We start from the raw sequence: 9,398 nt of genomic DNA, 5'->3' as shown, positions 1-9,398 counted from the left end.
CTGACCGTCTGAGGTAAGTGATAGACACTAAACGTTAAGGATTTTGTGACCATTGGACACTAGGATCACATCTTGAAGTCAGGGAGAACAGCAAATACAATAAATGGCTAGCCAACATAGGCGGAATCTTACTGCCATTTGGAGCATTATAATTCCTTGGAAAAATATCAGTATTCTTGGAACAAAATGCATACCTACTGTTTAATTTTCATATATTTGTTTCACTTACTAGAGAAAAGTAAATCTATAATCTCTTTGGATTTTGACCATCTAACAGTCCCCAAAAGACCAATGAACACTGAGAAGATTCCATCAGCACAGACAAATGTGTAAATGGCTCACATGTAGAAAGAACCATTTCTCAAATTTTCAGTGCTCATGTGATAATTCCCCAGGTCTCTTTACTACAAGTATATTTAGGTTGCCATCTATGCACTCAAATAGATAGCTTCACCCATGAATTGGATATGTATGGATCACTGTATAATTCAATCCCTCTAATGCATATAAATGGCTTAGCCTTCCTTTTTTTTTCATTAACAAATATTTAAATTCTATTTGGTTAACATATAGTTTCATATCAGTTTCAGGAATAGAATTTAGTGATTCATCACTTACAAACAACACCCAGTTCTAAATACAACAAATGCCTTCCTTGATACCCATTGTGCATTTTGCCCATCCCCCAGCCACCTCCCCTCCATCAGCCCTCAGCTTCTTCTGTATGATAAGGAATATCTTGAGATCTTGAGGTGCAGGGAATATGGTGGAAGAATAGGGGACCCTCATTTCATCTGGTCCCTTGAATTCAGCTAGATATCTATCCAATTATTCTGAACACCTGCAAACTCAACCTGAGATCTAAGAAAAGAATTTCTGTAATTCTAGAAATAGAAAAGAAACCACTTTTGCAAGGTAGGAGGTGTGGATAAGTGAATTGGAGGGGATATATTAGAAGACAAATCACCAGGGAGTGTGAGCCTGCATAAACTGGCTACCAGAAAGAGATATAGCAGTGGTGTGCAAAATCAAAACTTTTAGAAGTCTGCACCTGTAAGGGACATCCATACCATAAATGTGCTCACACAGTGAAGTGGGGCAGAATCCTAGTTGGGCCAGTGTGGACTCAGGTCCCTGGGGTCACAGAAAGAACAGGAGTGTCTGAGTGTGGCAGAGTTTCCAGGCATTGGAATGAGGAAGCCAGTTATGATCACTAAGCCCAGGAGTGGGCTCTCGAATCAGTGTTGTCATACCATGAACCATGGCAAAATTGGGCAGCTGCTATCTGATCAGTGGCCCAACAAGTGGCAGGACACCAGCAAGACCTTCCTCATTCCCCTGGGAAGATAAATGGGGGTGTGCACTATAGAAATCTGCAGACTTTGGGACACACAAAAGTAACTAACTGCTTTTGCCAGAGGGTACAGTGAAGAGTGTGAACCATGATCTTTCAGTTCCAGGGCTGGAAATCAGGGTGCCACCATTTTTATTTTATTTTTTTTCTTTATCCTCTCAAGTGGCAAGAAAAGTCTTCAGGGAACAAAAGCCACATAGAGCAACCCGGTGCAGATTAAACTGATCCTGGCCAATTAACAAGGGGTTCTGCAACTCCACCCAGGAAAAGATACCTGAGGATCAATGGAACAGGCTCCTCCCACAAAAGACCAGCAGGAACATCAGGCTAATGCCAAGTTTATGGATCACAGAGAACTGAAAAACTCCTACACTGGGGGAAACAATATATAGAATTTGAGGGTTTTTTCTCATGATTCCTTAGTCTTTCAGTTTAAATTTTTCTTTTTCTCTTTTTATTTTTTCTTTTACTTTCAACTAGTTTATCAACTCTTTTTTTTAAGTCCTTTTTAATTTTAATTTTTACATTTATCTTTTATAGATATATTCTTCATTTTGGCTTCCTTTCACTGTACACATTTTTTTCTTCTGTATATACATATCTGAGTTTAATTACAATTTTGGGACCTAGATTCTTCTAACACACAGACTAAAATACATCCAGGACCAAGTGTTTTTATCCACCTATTAGATTATATTCTTTCTTTTTCCTTTTTTCTTTTCTTTTCTGGTTTCTAATCTCTTCAGATTTGTCTAGTGTACATTTCTCTGGAATCATGGTGGATATTTTTTATTTTGCTCTCTCATCATCTAGTCTCCTTGGAAAAAATGACTAGAAGGAGAAATTCCAACAAAAGGAAGAACCAGAGGTAAAACTACCTGCCATAGACTTAATCATTATGGATATAAGTAAGATACCAGACCTAGAATTCAGAATAACGATTATAAAGATACTAGCTAGGATTGAAAAAAAAGCATAAAAGACACTATAGAATCCCTTAGTTCAGAAATAAAAGAACTAAAATCTAATCAGTCAAAAAAATTCTTTAACTGAGATGCAGTCTAAATGGACACTCTAATGGCTAAGGTAAATGAGACAGAACAGAGTTGATGGCACAAAAGACAAAATGACAGAAAGAAAGGAGGCTGAGAAAAAGAGATAAACAACTACTGGATCATGAAGGGAGGCTTCAAGAAATCAGCAACACCATGAAGCGAAACAATACTAGAATAATTGGGGTCCCAGGGGAAGAGGAAAGAGAAAGAGAGAGAGGTATATTTGAGCAAATCATAGCTGAGAATCTGCCTAATCCAGGGAAGGAAACAAACTTTCATGTCCAGGAGACAAAGAGAGCCCTCCTCAAAATCAATAAATATAGATCAACACCCAGACATATAGATAAAAAGAAAATCCTGAAAGCAGCTCAAGATAAGAGTTCCTTAACCTACAACGATGGGAACAGTAGACTGGCATCAGACCTATCCACAGAGAACTGTCAGGACAGAAAAAGCTGTCATGATATATTCAGGGTACTACATGAGAAAAACATGCAGCCAAGAATACTTCATCCAGCAAGACTGTGATTCAGAATGGGAGAAGATAGAAAGAGCTTCCAGGATAAACAGAATCTAAAAGAACTTGTGATCATTAAACCAGCCCTGCAGAAATATTTAAGGGGACCCTTTAAGTGAAAGAGAGACCAAAAGCAACACAGGCCAGAGAGGAACACAGACAAAATACAGAAAGAGTGATTTTATAGGTAATACAATGACACTAAATTCATATCTTTCAATAGTGACTCTCAATGTAAATGGACTAAATGCTCTAATCAAAAGACACAGGGTGTCAGACTGGATAAAAATGCAAGGCCCAACCGTATGCTGTTTACAAGAGATTCATTTTAGTCCCAAAGAACCATTTATCATCCTAATAGACATTAGAAAAAAAAAAGCTGGGGTAGCAATCCTATCAGATAAATGAGACTTTAAACCAAATACTATAGTAAGGGAAGGAGAGGGACACTATATAATACTTAAAAGATCTACCCAACAAGAAGGTCTAAAAATTATAATTATTCATGCTTCTAACTTAGAAGTAGACAATTATATAATCCAATTAATAACAAAATTAAAGAAACACATTGATAATAATACAAAAATACTAGGGGAGTTTAACACCCCACTCACAGCAATGGACAGATCATCTAAGCAAAATATAAACAAGGAAACAAGGGCTTTGAATGAAACACTGGACCAGATGGACTTCACAGATATATGCAGAACATTCCATCCTAAAGCAACAGAATACACATTCTTCTCAAGTGCACATGGAACATTCTCCAGAATAGATCACATACTGGGTCACAAATCAATTCTCAAACAGTACCAAAAGACCTAGATTATTCCCTGCATGTTTTCAGACCACAATGCTTTAAAACTTAACCTCAATCATAAGAGGAACTTTAGAAGAAACTTGAACACTAGGAGGTCCAAGAGCATCCTACTAAAGAATGAATGGGTAAATAAGGAAACTTAAAAAGAATTGTAAAATTCATGGAAACAAATGAAAATGAAAACACAAATGTTCAAAATATTTTGGATACAGCAAAGGCAGTCTTGAGAAGGAAATACATAGTAATATAAGCCTTTCCCAAGAAACAAGAAAAGCCTCAAATACACATCTTAAAATACACCTAAAGGAGCTGGAGAAAGAACAGCAAATAAAGCCTGAATCAAGCAGGACAAGAGAAATAATAAATGTCAGAGCAAAAATCAATGAAATAGAAACCAAAAGAAAAGTAGAACAGATCAATGAAACTAGGAGCTAGTACTTTGAAAGAATTAATGAGATCAATAAACTCCCTAGCCAGACTTATCAAAAAGAGAAGAGAAATGACCCAAATTAATAAAATCATGAATGAAAGAGGAAAGATCACAATTGACACCAAGGAAATACAAATAATTTTAAGAACTCAATGTGATCAACTCTATGCCAACAAAATAGGCAGTCTGGAAGAAATGGACGCATTCTTGGAAACATGCAAACTACCAAAACTGAAAGAGGAAGAAATAGAAAACCTGAACAGACCCATGACCAGCAAGGAAATTGAAGCAGTAATAAAAAAATCTCCAAAAAAAACCCCCAAGAGTCCAGGGCCAAATGGCTGTCAATGGGACTTCTACCAAACTTTAAAAAATAATAATACTTATTCTTCTGAAGCTGTTTCAAAAAACAGAAAAGAAAGAAAAACTTCCATACTTGTTCTATGAAGCCAGCATTACCTTGATCCCCAAATTAAAGACCCCACCAAAAAGGAGAATTATAGATCAATATCCCTGATGAACATGGATGCAAAAATTCTTACCAAGATACTAGCCAATAGGATCCAAAAGTATATTAAAAGGATTATTCACCACAACCAAGTGGGATTTATTACTGGGCTGCAAGGGTGGTTCAACATTCACAAATCAATCAACTTATACATCACAATAAAATAAAGGACAAGAATCATATGATCCTCTCAATTGATGCAGAAAAGCATTTAATAAAATACAACATTCTTTCTTAATTAAAATTCTCCACACAGAGGGAACATACTTCAAAATCATAAAAGCCACATATGAAAAGCCCACAGTGAATATCATTCTCAATGTGGAAAACCTGAGAGCTTGTTCCTGAGTTCAGGAACAAGACAGGGATATCCACTCTCATCACTGTTGTTCAACATAGTACTAGAAGTTCTAGCCTCAGCACACACATATCAAAAAGAAATAAATGCATTCAAATGGGCAAAGAAGAAGTCAGTCTCTCACCTTTTGCAAATGACATGATACTTTATGTGGAAACCCTAAAGACTCAACCCCAATAATTCTAGAATTCATACAGGGATTCAGCAACATGTCAGGATATAAAATAAATGCACAGAAATCAGTGGCATTTCTATACACTAACAATGCGACTGACGACAGAGAAATGAGGTAATCAGTCCTATTTACAATTGCATCAAAACACATATGATACCTAGGAATAAACCTAATCAAAGAGATAAAGAACTTGTACTCTAAAAACTACAGAATACTCATGAAAGAAATTGAAGATGATACAAAGAGATGGAAAAACATTCCATACTCATGGATTAAAAGAATAAATACTGTTAAAATGTCTATGCTACACATAGCAATCTACACATTCATAAAATCCCAATGAAAATACCATCAAGAAATATCTGTTCATGTCTTCTGCCCATTTCTTGACTGGATTATTTGGTTTTTTGGCTCTTGAGCTTCATGAGTTTTTTATGATCTTAGATATTAGCCCTTTATCTGTATTGTCATTTGCAAATATCTTTTCCCCATTTTGTAGGTTGCCTTTTTAGTCTTGTTGACTGTTTCCTTTGTTGTGCAGAAACTTTTTATCTTGATGAAGTCCCAATAGTTCATTTTTACTTTAGTTTCTCTTGCCTTTGGAGACGTGTCAAGCGAGAAGTTGCTGTGGCTGTGGTCAAAGAGGTTCCCGCCTAGGTTCTCCTCTAGGATTTTGATGGATTCTTGTCTCACATTTAGGTCTTTCATCCATTTTGAGTTGGCAATTGAGTAATGGGCATTAAGGAGGGCATGTGATGTGATGAGTACTGGGTTTTATACACAACTGATGAATCACTGAACACTATATCTGAATCAAAAATATTCTATATTTTAAGTAACTGAATTTAAATTTTAAAAAGTCATTTATGGTTGGCTTCTCTTTTTTCCCCTTCTCCTATGTTCATCTCTTTTGTTCTTTAAATTTCATATATGACTGAAATCACATGGTATCTTTCTCTGAACTGATGTATTTTGCTTAACACAGTAGCTCAATTCATGTTGTTGCAAATGGCAAGATTTAATTTTTTTGATGACTGATGACTTATGACGACTGCTCCATTGTATAAATATATATATAATCTCTTCTTTATCTATTCATCAGTTGATGGACATTTGGGCTCATCCCATGATTTGGCTATTGTTTATAATACTGCTATGAACATCAGGAGACATATCCTCCTTCAAACCAGTATTTTTTTTTAAACCTTTGAGTGAATACCTAGCAGTGCAATTAGAGGGTAATAGGGTACTTCTATTTTGAACACTTTGGATTGGTTTCCAAAGTGACTGCACCAGTTTGCATTTATACCATGGATGTGTAAGAGGTTTCCTCTTTCTCTATATCTTTGCCAGCACCTGTTGTTTCCTATGCTGTTAATTTTAGCCATTCTGACAGGTATGAGGTGGTATCTCATTGTGGTTTTGATTTGTATATTCCCCTGATGCTCAGTGATGTTGAGCAACTTTTCATGTATCTGTTGGCCATTTTGGTGTCTTCTTTGGAAATGTATCTATTCGTGTCTTCAGCCCATTTCCTAACTGGATTATTTTATGGGTATTGAGTATGATAAATTCTTTATCTGATATGTCATTTGCAAATATCTTACTCCACTACATAGGCTGTTTTTTACATTTGATGATTGTTTTCTTTGTTGTGAAGAAGCTTTTTGTTTTGGTGAAGTCCCAATAGTTCATTTTCACTTTTGTTTTCCTTGCCTCCCAAGGCGTGTCTACTAAGAATTCGCTACAACCTAGGTCAAAGAGGTTGCTGCCTGTGATATCCTTAAGGATTTTGATGGTTTCCTGTGTCACATTTAGGACTTTCAACCATTTTAAATTTATTTTTGTGTATGGTGTAAGAAAGTGGTCCAATTTCATTGTTATGCATGCTGCAGTCCAGTTTTTCCAACATTTATTCAAGACTATTTTTTTCCCATTGGATATCCTTTCCTGCTTTGTCAAAGATTATTGATCATACAGGTGTGGGCTCATTTCTGGGTTTTCTCTTCTGTTCCATTGATCTGTGTGTCTGTTTTTGTGTCTGCACCATATTATCTTGATGACTACAGCTTTGTAATATAGCTGCAAGTTTAGAATTTTTCTTTTTTAAGAATGATCCTCAGGATCTTTCTGTGGTTCCACACAAATTTTAGGATTTTTTTGTTCTTGCTCTGTGAAAAATGCTGGTGGTGTTTTGAGAGGGACTGCATTAAATACGTAGGTTGCTTTGGGTAATATAGACATTTTAACGATATTTATTTTTCCAATCCATAAGCATGAGATGTTTTTCCATTTCTTTGTGTTATCTTCAATTTCTTTCATATATTTTATATGGTTTACAGAGTTTTACCTCTTTGACTAGGTTTATTCCTAGGTATCTTTTGGTTTTTGGTGTAATTGTAAATGGGATTGATTCCTTGAGTTTTATTTCTGCTGCTCCATTATTGATGTATAGAAATGCAACTGATTTCTGTACACTGATTTTATATCCTGAGACTTAGCTGAAGTTTTGTATCAGTTCTCACAATTTTTTTGATGGAGTCCTTCAGGTTTTCTACATAGAGTATCATGTCCTCTGTGAATAGTGAAAGTTTTACTTTTGCCTTACTAATTTGAATGCTTTTTATTTCATTTTGTTGTCTTTTTTGCTGAAGCCAGGACTTCCAGTACTACGTTAAATAGGACATCTTTCTCTTCTATATGACCTTAGAACCAAAGCTCTCAGATTTACCCAGTGAGGATATTAGCTGTGGTTTTTTCATATAAGGCCTTTATGATGTTGAGGTACGTTACCTCTATCCCTACTTTGTTGATGGTTTTAATCAAGAATGGATGCTATATTTTATCAAATGCTTTTTATGCATCTTTTGAGATGATCATAAGGTTTTTATTCTTTTATTAATGTGGTATATAACACTGATTGATTTGCAGATATTGAACCACTCCTGAAGCACAGGAATAAATCTCACTTGACCATGGTGAATAATTCTTTTAATGTACTGTTGGATTAGATCTGCTCATATCTCAATGGGAATTTTTAAGTCTGTGTTCATCAGGGATATTGGTCTGTAATTCTCCTTTTTTAGTGGGGGTTTTTGTGGGTTTTGGAATCAAGGTAATGCTGGTCCTGTAGAACAAGTTTGGAAGTTTCCCTTCCGGTTCAATTTTTTGGAACAGATTGAGAAGAAAATGTATTAACTCATCTTTAAATGTCTGGTAGAATTCCCCTGGAAAACCATCTGCTCCTGGACTTTCGTTTGTTGGGAAATTTTTGATTACTGATTGAATTTTTTCCTGGTTATGGGTCTGTTCAAATTTTTTATTCCTTCCTGTTTCAGTTTTGGTAGTTTGCATGTTTCTAACAATTTATCCATTTCTTCCAGATTGCCTATAGTTTATGGGCATATGATTATTCATAACATTCTCTTATAATTGTTTGTATTTCTATGGTGCTGGTTATGATCTCTCCTAAAGTAATGATTTTATTTATTTTGTTCCCTTCTCTTTGCTTTTTGATAAGTGGCTAGGAGTTTATCAATTTTGTTAATTCTTTCAAAGACCAAGATCTTAGTTTTGTTGATCTGTTCTACAGCTTTTTCATTTGTTTCTATGTCATTTATTTCTGCTCTAATCTTTATTATTTCCCTTCTTCTGTTGCCTTTATGTTTTATTTGCTCTTCCTCTTCTAATTCCCTTAGTTGTAAGGTTAGGTTGTATATCTGAGACTTTTTTGTTTGTTTGTTTAAGATTTTATTTATTTATTTGTCAGAGAGAGAGAGAGAGCAGAAGCACAGAGAGCTTCAGGCAGAACAGGCAGAGGGTGAAGCAGGCTCCCAGATGAGCATGGAGCCCAATGTGGGACTTGATCCCAGGACCCTGGGATCATGACCTGAGCCGAAGGCAGATGCTCAACCAACTGAGCCACCAGGTAGTCCTGTATTGCTATATATGTCCCTCTGAATTCCAAAGAATTTGGACTATCATGTTTTCATTGTTATTTGCTTCTATGTATTTTTTATTATTTCTTTAATTTCCTGGTTAACCCATTCATTCTTTAGTAGGATATTTTTTAACCTCCATGTATTTGTGTCTTTCCAACTTTATTTTTTGGTGTGTGTGTGGGGGGAGGGGATTGATTTCAAGTTTCATAGCATTGTGGTCTGAAAATATGCATGGTATGA

The sequence above is a fragment of the Martes martes genome, assembly GCF_963455335.1.
Source record: "Martes martes genome assembly, chromosome: 7".
In the NCBI taxonomy this organism is placed as follows: Eukaryota; Metazoa; Chordata; class Mammalia; order Carnivora; family Mustelidae; genus Martes; species Martes martes.
Note: the sequence above shows the minus strand (reverse complement) of the source record.